Below are 12,506 nucleotides of genomic sequence, written 5' to 3'. Positions count from 1 at the left end.
TTGGCTGGACACGGGGGCTCATGCCTGTAATCCCAGTACTTTGGGAGGCTGAGGCAGGTGGATCACGAGGTCAGGAGTTCGAGACCAGCCTGACCAACATGGTGAAACCCTGTCTTTACTAAAAATACGAAAATTAGCCAGGCATGATGGCACATGTCTGTGACCCCAGCTACTCAGGAGGCTGAGGCAGGAGAATCGCTTGAACCCAGGAGGTGGAGGTTGCAGTGAGCTGAGATCGTGCCACTGCACTCCAGCCTGAGCGACAGAGTAAGACTCTGTCTCAAAAAAAAAAAAAAAAAAAAAAAAAAATTATCTAAGACTCATAAGATACTGTTGGTAATAGAGGAAAGAAGATGGGGTTGTTCTAAACATAAACACAAATGTGGCCAATGGGCAGAAGACACATTTTCTTGTATAACATTCATTTATAATTCTCAGAGCCAAGAGAGGAAGCAGTAATTCAAAGCAAGAGAAATGAAGAGCTTCTGTTTCCTTAGTGTTCATGAGTCGGCCTGATCTGGATATAACTGCTAATGAGAACAACATGCTTTCAGGCAAAAAGTACACAGCAGGCTTTGGTGTGCAGATAACCAAGGATTAGTGCTCGAGAATTCAGTTGTTTTGCTCTTGGTGTAACTTGGGCACGAGATAAAAGACTGAGAGTAGCTTCTTAAATTGTTCAGTGGCTGCTCAGAAATGCATTTGACTGTAGGTAGGTCCTCCAATCCATGTATACTTCTTAGTAATTATCTTAATAATTCATGTTTCTCTCTCATGATACTGAAATTTTTAGCAGGTACCACGGACTGAATGTACCCCCAAATTCATTCGTGTGGCTTCCCCAGAATTCCTGTGTTGCAATCCTAATCCCCACTGTGATGATATTAGGTGGCAGGGACTTGGGGGAGGTAATGAAGTCGCGAGGGTGGGGCCTTTATGAATGGGATTAGCGCCTTACAAAAGAGACCTCAGAGAATGCCCTTCCCTTTCTATCATATGAGGACACAGTGAAAAGTTGGCTGGCTGTGAACGAGGTACTCGGCCTTCAACAGACACCGGATTTGCTGGTGCCTTGATCTTGGATTTCCTAGCTCCAGAACTGGGAGAAATAAATGTTTGTTGCTTGAGCCACCCAGTCTATGGTATCCTATTATAGCAGTTCATACATACTAGGACAGTGGGGTTCAATTTCACTCCTTAATTCAAATTATTGAATTTTCAAGTTCAACTCCTGTATGAGTAAAATGTATTCCTATACATGTTTAGTACAGCTGTATAAGTAAAATTTATTCCTACAGATGTTTAGTGCAGCTGAAGGTGTAAAACAAGAAAAGGAAAGGAAAAATAAAAGAAAAAGAAAAATACTTGGCAATATTGTTGGGGAGAGAAGAGGTTATTTTGGAGAAGGGAAGGAGGTTTTGGTGGATGGAAGGTTTTTGCCAGTAGGAGGGGACTGTGTATGTGAGCACGTGCCTTGAGTGTGCGTGTGGGAGGCCCACAGGGGCTGGTGGGAGTGCTAGACAACAGGGCCTAAGAAAAGAAAGTAGAAGCGTGACATAACTGCCTCCGTCACAGTTTCAGTTAGGGTGCCAGGCAACCCTGTGTGCACACAGATACTTGGAAGGGGTGCAACCTTTAGCTACCCCCACGTTAGCCTGGTTGGCCTTGTGCAGGCTGCTCTGTTTCTGACTCTTCCTTTCCTCATCTAATATAGACCTACTCTTCTTTTATTAGAAGTAGGAAGATGAAAAATAGAAAAAAGAAGAGAAAAATATGAGATTAAGGCTCAGATATTAAAGGCCTGGAAACTGGAGACTCCTTTTGGGACAGAGTTGTAGCAGCAAGCCTAACTATAGAAGAAGGGAACTGTGGCCTGTTGGTGGCATGGTGACCAGAAATTTTGGTGTTGGTAGGCTGGTGGCAGGAGCTCCACGTGCTTCTAGAAATGCACCTAGGGAAGTAAGGTATATGTGAGTGATGGGAACTTGATTCAGGGGATGATGCTTAGTTCTAGCACATCAATTGCATACATCAGAGGTACTGCAAATTCAGATCTAAGGGGACCAGATAGAGTAGGATGGATAATAGCTGGATAGTAAGGAGGGATGATTGTGGTGAATAGACGAACACACGCAGCATTTAAATTTGCCATGTGGGAATATTGAACCAATGCTGTCACATCTTCTGATTTTTCAAGAGAAGGGGTAAATTACATTTTTATGGAAAATTTAATCATAAAAAGTTGGCAATTGATTTTAAAAGTTTAACAGTACCATGTGGGACATTATTGTACCTGCCAAGCAACCCTTGCACATCCCACGGCCCCTGAAACTCCACATGTCAAAAATGGAACTCCATCTGTAGTCCCTATTTCAGCAAGTGATGCCACAGACTGCCAGGAACCCAAGCTAGGCAGGTGGGCAAGAGTCCTGACTCCTCTTCTACTCCACTCCTCACTTTTGATACATGACTTTGCCATGTGGATTCAGCCTCCTGAAATCTCTGTTTCTTATATTTGTCCCCTTTCTTTATTCCTACTCTCAATGTCTTTTAGATTTTCACAATTTCTTTGCTGATCTAACCCATATCTCAGTCATTTCTCACCCATTTCTAATCCTTCAGTGATCTGTCTAAAAATAAAAATTGAAGCAAGTCATTGCATTGAAGCCCTGCCTTCTAAATTCCCATCTTCCCCCACTCCCTATAGAATAAAATCAGTGTGATTTAGCATGTTTAGCTCACATACTGACTTCTGCCTGCAACTTCAGCGTCATTCCTTGCAGCGTTTGTGCTCCACATACTGAAACATCCACAGCTCCTCTAGGGGTCACGCTGTTTCATTACTCTCTACCTTTACTCTCACTGCTTTTCTTGCCTAGAATGAATACCCTTTCCTTTCTGTATTAGGATGTGTTCAGTTGTAAGCAACACAAACCCCAACTCAAACGGACTTAACTAATGCTATGATTTGAATGTGTCTGCCAAATTTCATGTGTTGGAAAGTTAATCTCAAAATTCATAGGTTGATTGGAGGTAAGCCTTTTGGGAGGAGTATAGAATTAGATAAGGCTGTCAGGGTAGGACCCCTATGATGAGACTGGTGGCTTTATAAGAGGAAGAGAGATCTGACTTGACATGCATGGACTTTCCCTCTTGCCATGTGATGTCTTCCGCCATTTTATGATGTGGCAAGAAGGCGCTCACCAGATGCTGGTGCTGTGCTTTTGGACTTCATAATTGTGACTTTGGACTCTCCAGAATTGTGAGCTAAATAAACTTGTTATTTATTTATTTAGACAAGGTCTTGTTCTGTCATCCAGGCTACAGTGCAGTGCTGTGAACATGGCTTTCTGCAGCCTCAACATTCTGGGCTCAAGTGATTCTCCCATCTCAGGCTCCTGAGTAACTGGGACCACAGGTGTATGCCACAGTGCCCAACTATTTATAAGATATTTTGTAGAAATGGGGTCTCACCACATTGGTCAGGCTGGGCTCAAACTCCTGGGCTTAAGCAGTCCTCCCACCTCAAGCCTTCAAAAGTACTGAGATTACAGGCATGAGCAACCGTGCTTGGACAACTTCTTTTTTAATAAATTACCCAGTCAGTAGTACTCAGTTATAGTAGCAGAAAACGGACTAAGGACACTTATTATCTAATGCAAGTGGTAGGGCAGGCTTCAGGGTTGGTCTGATTCAGTGACTCAGTGATGTCACCCGGAATACTGAGATTCCTCATTTTATTTTCTTTCTTTTCTTTCTTCCTTCCTTCCTTCCTTCCTTCCTTCCTTCCTTCCTTCCTTCCTTCCTTCCTTCCTTCCTTCCTTCCTTCCTTCCTTCCTTCCTTCCTTTCTCCTTCTTTCCTCCCTCCCTCCCTCTCTTCCTTCCTTCCTTCCTTTTTATTTGAGATGGGGTTTCACTCTGTCACCTAGGCTGAAGTGCAATGATGCGATCATGGCTCACCACAGCCTCAACCTCCTGGGCTCAAGTAATCCTCCTACCTTGAATAGCTAGGACCACAGGCATGTGCCACCATGCCCACCTAATTAAAAAAAATTTTTTTTCTATGTTGCCCAGGCTGGTCTCTAAACTTGGGACTATAAAAAAATCATGTGCCACTCTATTTATAAAAAGTTTTTGATGCAGGGTCTCATTCTGTTGCCTAGGCTGGCTTGCAGTGGCCTGATCATGACCTACTGCAGCCTTGACTTCCCCAGGCTCAGGTGATCCTCCCACCTCAGCCTCCCGAGTAGCTGGCACTACAGGCCAGCACCACCATGCCTGGCTAATTTTTCTACTTTGTGTAGAGATAGAGTTTTGCCATGTTGTCCAGGTTGGTCTCAGACTCCTGGGCTCAAGCAATCTGCTCGCCTTAGCCTCCCAAAGTGCTGGGATTACAAGTGTGAGCCAACATACCCGGCCATCATGCATCATTCTTAAGGGCGCAGATACTATGGCTGGCTGAATTTTTATGTCCTGTTTATATATAGATGGAAAAGACTGTATGCTAGTTATTTATTTATTTTTTGAGACTGGGTCTCCCTTTGTCCCTCTGCATTTGAAGCTCACTAGTGCTAGTTAAAAATTGCATGACCTTGGGCAAGTTATTTAAGCTTTTTTCCTTGGTCCCTATCTGTAAGATGGTTATGATATTCAAAGTGTCAGTCATAAGGTTTTGGTGAAGTTTAAATCAATTGCTGTATGTAGTGCATCCGGGACATTATGTGGCACAAACGCAAGACACACTATGCATAGTAGACAGAATGGTCCCTCAAAGATACCCACATCCTAAACTTGAGTTGTGAATATGTTATGTTACACAGCAAAAGGGACTTTGCAGTTAAAATCAAGGTCATAGGCCTTAAGACATCGATCATCCAGGTGGCACAATCTAATCACATGATCCCTTAGGAGGAGATGACTTTTGCTGGCTGGCAGCAAAAGCGATGGAGCAGAAAGAGAAGTCAGATTCCAAGTATGAGAAGCTTTTACATCAGCACTGCCGGCCCTAAGATGTAGGAGGCCATGTGGCCATCTGCAAGGACTGGACCCTTTTGGCTCTCTGAGCAGCATGATGGTGATTGGCAAGAATAAGTGCTTTACAAAAAGCAGCAAAAAGGAAGCCAAGAAGAAAGTGGTTGATAACATTTTCTAAGAAGATTGGTACAATGTGAAAGCACCAGCTATGTTCAATGTAAGAAATATTGGTAGAACACTAGTCCCAGGGACACAAGGAACCAACACTTATCTGTTGGCCTCAAGGGTTGTGATATTGAGGTAAGCCTTGCTGAGGTGGAGAATGATAAAGCTGCATTTAGAAAATTCAGACTAATTACTGAGAATGTTCAGGGTAAAATCCACCTGCCCAGCTTTCATGGCATGAATCTTATCCATGACAAAATATGTTCCATGGTAGTTCATGACTGAAGCTCATATTGATGTTCAGGCTACCTGTGGTTACTTGCTTCATTTGTTCTGTGTGACCCAGCAATCAGTTTGCATTACGTTTATGCTCAGCACCAACAGGTCTGACAAATCTGGAAGAAGATGATGGAAATCATGATCCCAGAGGTGCAGACAGATGTCTTAAAAGAGACAATCAATAAATTGATTTTAGACAGCACTACAAAGACATAGAAAGCCTTGCCAGTCTAGTTACCCTGTCCATAAGGTCTTCATTAGAAAAGTAAACATGCTAAAAAAGCCCAAGTTTGAATTGAGAAAACTCAGGGAGCTTCATGGTGAAGGGATCAGTTCTGGAAAAGCTACTGGGGATGAGACAGGTGGGAAAGTTGAACGAGCAGTTATATATGAGCCACCAGTTCAAGAACCTGTTTAATAGTTAGACTTTTCACGATGACAAAAGTCTTGCTTGTTGTGTGTGAGGAGGAGAACTGGAGACAGTCCCCTAGGAGCTAAAGGCAACACTGGCTGGCAGTCAGTGAAGAAACAGGGGCCTGAAGAAGTTTGGAAGTGGATTTTCCCCCTAAGGCTTCCAGAGAAGTGTACGGGCTGGTGGACAACTTGATTTTGTCCTTGTAAGACTCTGAGTGTGGAACTAGTTGAGCTCACTGGATTTCTGACCCATAGAACTGCGAGGTAATGAGTCTGTGTTGTTTTAAGCTGCTAGTTTTGTGGTAACTTGTTATGGCAGCGATAGACAACTAAGTTATTATGTAAGCATTAGCGTTATATAGTAGCATCATCATCACTTCCATTTGCCCCAAGCACAGACTCCTAGCTAACAAAAATGGCAGAGATCAGAAGGAGAGAGTTTGTATGCAGAAAGGCTATCTTGGAAAATACATTGTGTAGTTTCAGCTTCTTGAAGATTAAATCACACTCTTCATACAGACAGTGATTTCACATAGCGCACCTTTCCCCTTGCAACACTAAAGAATTGAACATGCATATCTCCTCAGCAGTCCCCATTTTCTAAGGCTATGTTGGGAAGCTCTCCTACCTTTGATGGCCTCAAAAGAAGCCTGCAGGCTTTTAAAACTTTTGGGATTTCACCATTGATTACTCTGGGGATTATGACACTTTAACACAAATGGCAAACATATAGAGATTACAAAGTTTACAAAATATCATAATGTTTTTATAAATGTTACCTTAATGTGTATTGGATAATCCTTCTCAGAAGGTAACTGGAAGGTCATTTAAATTTGATTATTTTCTCACTTTTAGAAAAAGAATATGCTGACTCCCTTATTCTAAGAAAGCCCTCAGAGGCTCTTCAAACAGAGCAATGTCTCATATAGGTGACTGACATTTCTGAGGAACTCTGGAATAGGCCCAATTTCACTGTCCCCTGCCACACAGAAATCATGGTTGTTTGGGCATATCTTCACACTCCCACTTAGGTTTCTCTCATCCTGCTAAGGCTTTCTTTAGGTCATTGATACGGATCAGTTTTGATTTTAGTGGTCTGAACTCATTAAATGGTTACTGGGTGGCCAGGCTCACACGTGCAATTTTACTCTAATAGCTTAATTTCCTTTTACGTTTTATTCTCTGTTAAAGTAATCCAGGGGATGAGGTGTTAGCATAAGTTATGCTTCAGTATAAATATGTGGAATGGAAGGCATAGAAAAGGGCAGTGAAGGGGTTGTTTGTTTTTTTCTTGTAAATTTGTTTGAGTTCTTTGTAGGTTCTGGATATTAGCCCTTTGTCAGATGAGTAGATTGCAAAAATTTTCTCCCATTCTGTAGGTTGCCTGTTCACTCTGATGGTAGTTTATTTTGCTGTGCAGAAGCTCTTTAGTTTAATGAGATCCCATTTGTCAATTTTGGCTTTTGCTGCCGTTGCTTTTGGTGTTTTAGACATGAAGTCTTTGCCCATGCCTATGTCCTGAATGGTACTACCTAGGTCTTCCTCTAGGATTTTTATGGTATTAGGTCTAACATTTAAGTCTCTAATCCATCTTGAATTAATTTTCGTATAAGGAGTAAGGAAAGGATCCAGTTTCAGCTTTCTACTTATGGCTAGCCAATTTTCCCAGCACCATTTATTAAATAGGGAATCCTTTCCCCATTTCTTGTTTCTCTGAGGTTTGTCAAAGATCAGATGGCTGTAGATGTGTGGTATTATTTCTGAGGACTCTGTTCTGTTCCATTGGTCTATATCTCTGTTTTGGTACCAGTACCATGCTGTTTTGGTTACTGTAGCCTTGTAGTATAGTTTGAAGTCAGGTAGCGTGATGCCTCCAGCTTTGTTCTTTTGACTTAGGGTTGTCTTGGAGATGTGGGCTCTTTTTTGGTTCCATATGAACAAACAACCCCATCAAAAAGTGGGCAAAGGATATGAACAGACATTTCTCAAAAGAAGACATTCATACAGCCAACAGACACATGAAAAAATGCTCATCATCACTGGCCATCAGAGAAATGCAAATCAAAACCACAATGAGATAGCATCTCACACTAGCTAGAATGGCGATCATTAAAAAGTCAGGAAACAACAGGTGCTGAAGAGGATGTGGAGAAATAGGAACACTTTTACACTGTTGGTGGGATTGTAAACTAGTTCAACCATTATGGAAAACAGTATGGAGATTCCTCAAGGATCTAGAACTAGATGTACCATATGACCCAGCCATCCCATTACTGGGTATATACCCAAAGGATTATAAATTATGCTGCTATAAAGACACATGCACACGTATGTTTATTGCAGCACTATTCACAATAGCAAAGACTTGGAATCAACCCAAATGTCCATCAGTGACAGATTGGATTAAGAAAATGTGGCACATATACACCATGGAATACTATGCAGCCATCAAAAAGGATGAGTTTGTGTCCTTTGTAGGGACATGGATGCAGCTGGAAACCATCATTCTTAGCAAACTATCACAAGAACAGAAAACCAAACACCGCATGTTCTCACTCATAGGTGGGAACTGAACAATGAGATCACTTGGACTCAGGAAGGGGAACATCACACACCGGGGCCTATCATGGGGAGGGGGGAGGGGGGAGGGATTGCATTGGGAGTTATACCTGATGTAAATGACGAGTTGATGGGTACAGCACACCAACATGGCACAAGTATACATATGTAACAAACCTGCACGTTATGCACATGTACCCTACAACTTAAAGTATAATAATAATAAATAAATTAAAAAAAAAAAAAAAAAGAAAAGGGCAGTGAACATCTGTAGGGTAGAAAAGGGCTCCAGCTAGAGGTGAAAACATGCATTCACTTTCTGGGATCCAGCCTGCCATGATTACCTTCTTAGGCTGTCAATACTTCGTGAGCCTAAGGACAGTTAGTAGTCCTGTTTGAAGAGGATACTTCCCCAGGTCTAGGCTTGAACAAATATGCCTGGGAGACTCCTATGACTCTAGCAAATTAGGTAGATGTTTCAAGAAACACTAGGACAGCCTTTCTTTTGATCCCTTGTAAGAGTGAAAAAAAACCCCAAAAACTAAAATATTACAACACAGATTATGCTGAACACATTCCCATTATCTTCCAGGGTGGTCCATTAAAAAGAATTTCCATTTTATTTGTTTCATGATAGTTTTAATTATATTAAGCTGATCCAGAGGAAACTTCTGGATTATAACTTTGATTTCTACCTTAAGCCTAAACTTTCTGCTACTCATGAACTTCAGTTTTTGAAAATATCATCCATTGCAAAACCTTTATGGAGAAAAATTTAGGTTTACTAGAGAATATATTAGTCAGGGTTCTCCAGAGAAACAGAAGCAAAAGGATACTGATATATCTACACCCATCTATCTATCTAGAAGGACTTTTTTTTTTTTTTTTTTTTTTTTTTTTTGAGACAGAGTCTTGCTTTGTTGCCCAAGCTGGAGTGCAGTGGCGTGATCTCGGCTCACTGCAAACTCTACCTCCTGGGCTCAAATGATTATCCTGCCTCAGCCTCCAGAGTAGCTGGGATTAAAGGCATGTGCCATGGCGCCTGGCTAATTCTTGTATTTTAAGTAGAGACGGGGTTTCATCATGTTGGCCAGGCTGGTCTTGAACTTCTGACCTCAGGAGATCCACCTGCCTCAGCGTCCCAAAGTGCTGGGATTACAGGTGTGAGCCACCATGCCCGGCTGAAAGAGATTTATTATAAGATATTGGCTTATGCAGTTATACAGAATGAAAAGTCCCACAATTTGCTGTCTGCAAGATGGAAACCTAGGAAAAGCCAGTGACATAGTTCAAGGTCTGAGAACCAGCAGTGCCAAGGGTTGGGAACTGATGTTTCAGCTCAAGCAGTCAAGCAGAGAGAGGATTAATCCAAACTTCCTCCACCTTCTTGTTCTATTTAGGCCTTCCATGGATTGAATGATGTCCACCCACATTGGGGAAGGCCATCATCTTTACTCAGTCTACCAATTCGAATACTAACCTCTTCTGGAAACACCCTCGTAGACACAACCAGCAATAGTGTTTAATCAGATATTTGGGCATCCTGTGGCCCAGGCAAATTGGTACATAAAATTAACTATCACAAAGGATATGAAAGAAGAGCTGAAGAAATGAAGAAATCTAACATATTTATGGAAGCAAATGCTTGATAGAAAGATATGAATTCTCCATAAATTAAATTATGAATTTAATGCAGTTCTAATCAATATCCCAACATTATTGTGTGGAACTTAACAAACAGATTCTAAGAACTTCTAGCCAAGACATTCTAAAAAAGAAGCAGGAGGTGGGGATTTCTCTATCAGATAGAAAGACATTTTTAAAAAGTTATATAAATAAAACTGTACTATTGACACAGAATAGACAATGAGATCTGGGAACAGATGATATTTATAGGAACTTTCCATATACCAGTTGGAAAAGGGTAAATTCAATAAATGGCGTTGCCAAAATTCACCTTCCTTATGGAAAAAAAATAAAATGAAATGTCTAATTCACATTTTTTAGTAGTTAAATTTCCAAAAAAGTTAAATTTCCAATGGATTTAAAGACTAAATGTGAAAAGCAAAACTTCAAAACTATTATACAAAAATCTACTTAAAACTATTAGGAGAACAGCTTTATGATCTCAGGGCAAAATATTAGGCATACAAGACACAAACAACAAAAGTATAAAATTAAAAAAAAGATAAATTTTGTTACATCAAAAACTTCAAACTTTGCTTGGGCGCAGTGGCTCATGCCTGTCATCCCAGCACTTTGGGAGGCTGAGGCAGGTGGATCTCTTGAGCTCAGGAGTTTGAGACCAGCCTGGGCAACATGGTGAAACCTCGTCTCTACTAAAAATACAAAAATTAGCTGTGCATGGTGGTGTGCACGAGTGGTCCCAGCTACTCAGGGGGCTGAGGTGAGAGGATGGCTTGAGCCCAGGAGGCAGAGGTTGCAGTGAGCAAGGATCATGCCACTGCACTCCGCCCTGGGGGAGAGAGCCAGACCTTGTCTTAAACAACAAGAACAACAACAATGAAAAAACTTCCAACTTTTATTGTCAAAAGAAAAAACACCATTAACAAAGGTAAAAGTCAAGCGTCTGTCTGAGAGGTGTTTTCAGTTATCATAACAAACAATTGATATCCGGAAAATGTTTCTTAAAATTTTATAAATCAATTAGCAAAGTTACAAAAAATCTAATGGGATAGGCAATAGGCCATTCTTAACCTTCGGGTCTTGGCTTAAAATTCACTGCCTATCGGAACCCTGACTTTCAGTCGGGGTAATTGTATCACAACACTTTTCACTCTGAAATCATTTTTCCTTGTTGAGCAACTAGACAGTAAGCTCCTAGAGAGGAGGGAACAAATCTGGGGTGTTTTTTCTCTCCACTTTTGAGTCTCAGTTTCTTGCACATAATAGGTGCTCGATAAATACATGTTGCAAGACTGATGGAACAAATGAATAAACCTGAGTCCCTCCTTGACCCTTGTGTACTGCACAGGCATAGCCCCGTCTTTGCTGTGCAAATCTAGGGGGTAGATGTTGGAACTCCACAACCAAATTCATTTCAGGTAGTAAGCTGAGGGGTAGTCTGGTCACTCCTTGCCCTCAGGTTTTCTCCTCTAGCTTAGAAGATTATGTTTCCTCAGGAGAGGTAAATTGATCTACTTATTTAACACTTGGGGTAATTCCAGGCCCACATGGTCCTTCCAAACCTCTTTCTGGTAATCCAGTTTTCCAGTTGCCGTGGCAGGTTCTGAGCTTTGTTATTTGCTATCAAAAATACCATCCCTACTCAAGAATGACAAAATGTTGAGCATTTCTATATCTTTGTGTCCTGGAGAATGGACCTCTGTTTGTGTTCAGAGATATAATGCTATGTATTTTTTCTACTGCTTGTAGGATGAAGGCCAAATTCCTTGGCATGCCAAATCAAGCCCTTCAAGGATCTGGCCTGCTCCCTTCTCTAGGCTCCTGTGACAACTGATCGCTGTTATAGACTGAATGTTTGTGTCCCATCCCGGTTTAAAATGTTGAAACCATAACCTCCAATGTGATGGTTTTAGGAGGTGGGGCCTTTGGGAGGTAATTAGGTCTTGAAGGTGGAGCCCTCATGTGAATAGGATTAATGCCACTATAAGAAGAGACTTGTAGAGCTTGTTTCCTCTCTCTCTGCTCCCCAGCACACTGGAACAAAACAAGATGACTGTCTGCTTTGCAGAAAGAGGGCTGTCACCAGACACTAGATGTTCACTTTGATCTTTGACTTCTCAGTCTCTAGAATTGAGAGAAATATGTTTCTTAACAGAAATGAATGTTTGGGGGATGGAGGAAGAAATAAGGAGATGGTCAAAGGGTACAAAGTTTCAGTTAGACAGCAGGAATAAGTGTGTGAGATCTGTTGCACAGTAGGGTGACTATGGTTAATTATAATGTATATTTCAAAGTTGCTAAGATAGTAAATTTCTAATGTCTCACCACAAAAAGTGATGAGTCGATTTTTTTTTTTTTAGAAAAAGAGGATATAGAAAAATGGGCAGCGAACGTCTATGTTTTATTATTCAGATATTCAGGTAAAACCTTAGTTGTGCATCTTCAACTTTTCTTATATTGTCAAATTG

General features: G+C 41.2%; 1 pseudogene; it reads left to right on the top strand.

Annotated features, from left to right (window-relative positions):
• The first annotated feature begins 5,071 nt into the window (after positions 1 to 5,071).
• Positions 5,072 to 11,872, top strand: LOC126960673 (40S ribosomal protein S3a-like; annotated as a pseudogene).
• The last annotated feature ends 634 nt before the right edge of the window (positions 11,873 to 12,506 follow it).

The sequence above is a fragment of the Macaca thibetana genome, chromosome 8 (genome assembly GCF_024542745.1).
Source record: "Macaca thibetana thibetana isolate TM-01 chromosome 8, ASM2454274v1, whole genome shotgun sequence".
Taxonomy (NCBI): Eukaryota; Metazoa; Chordata; class Mammalia; order Primates; family Cercopithecidae; genus Macaca; species Macaca thibetana.
The sequence above is the reverse complement of the archived record's forward strand: the minus strand, read 5'-3'. Positions and strand labels throughout refer to the sequence as shown.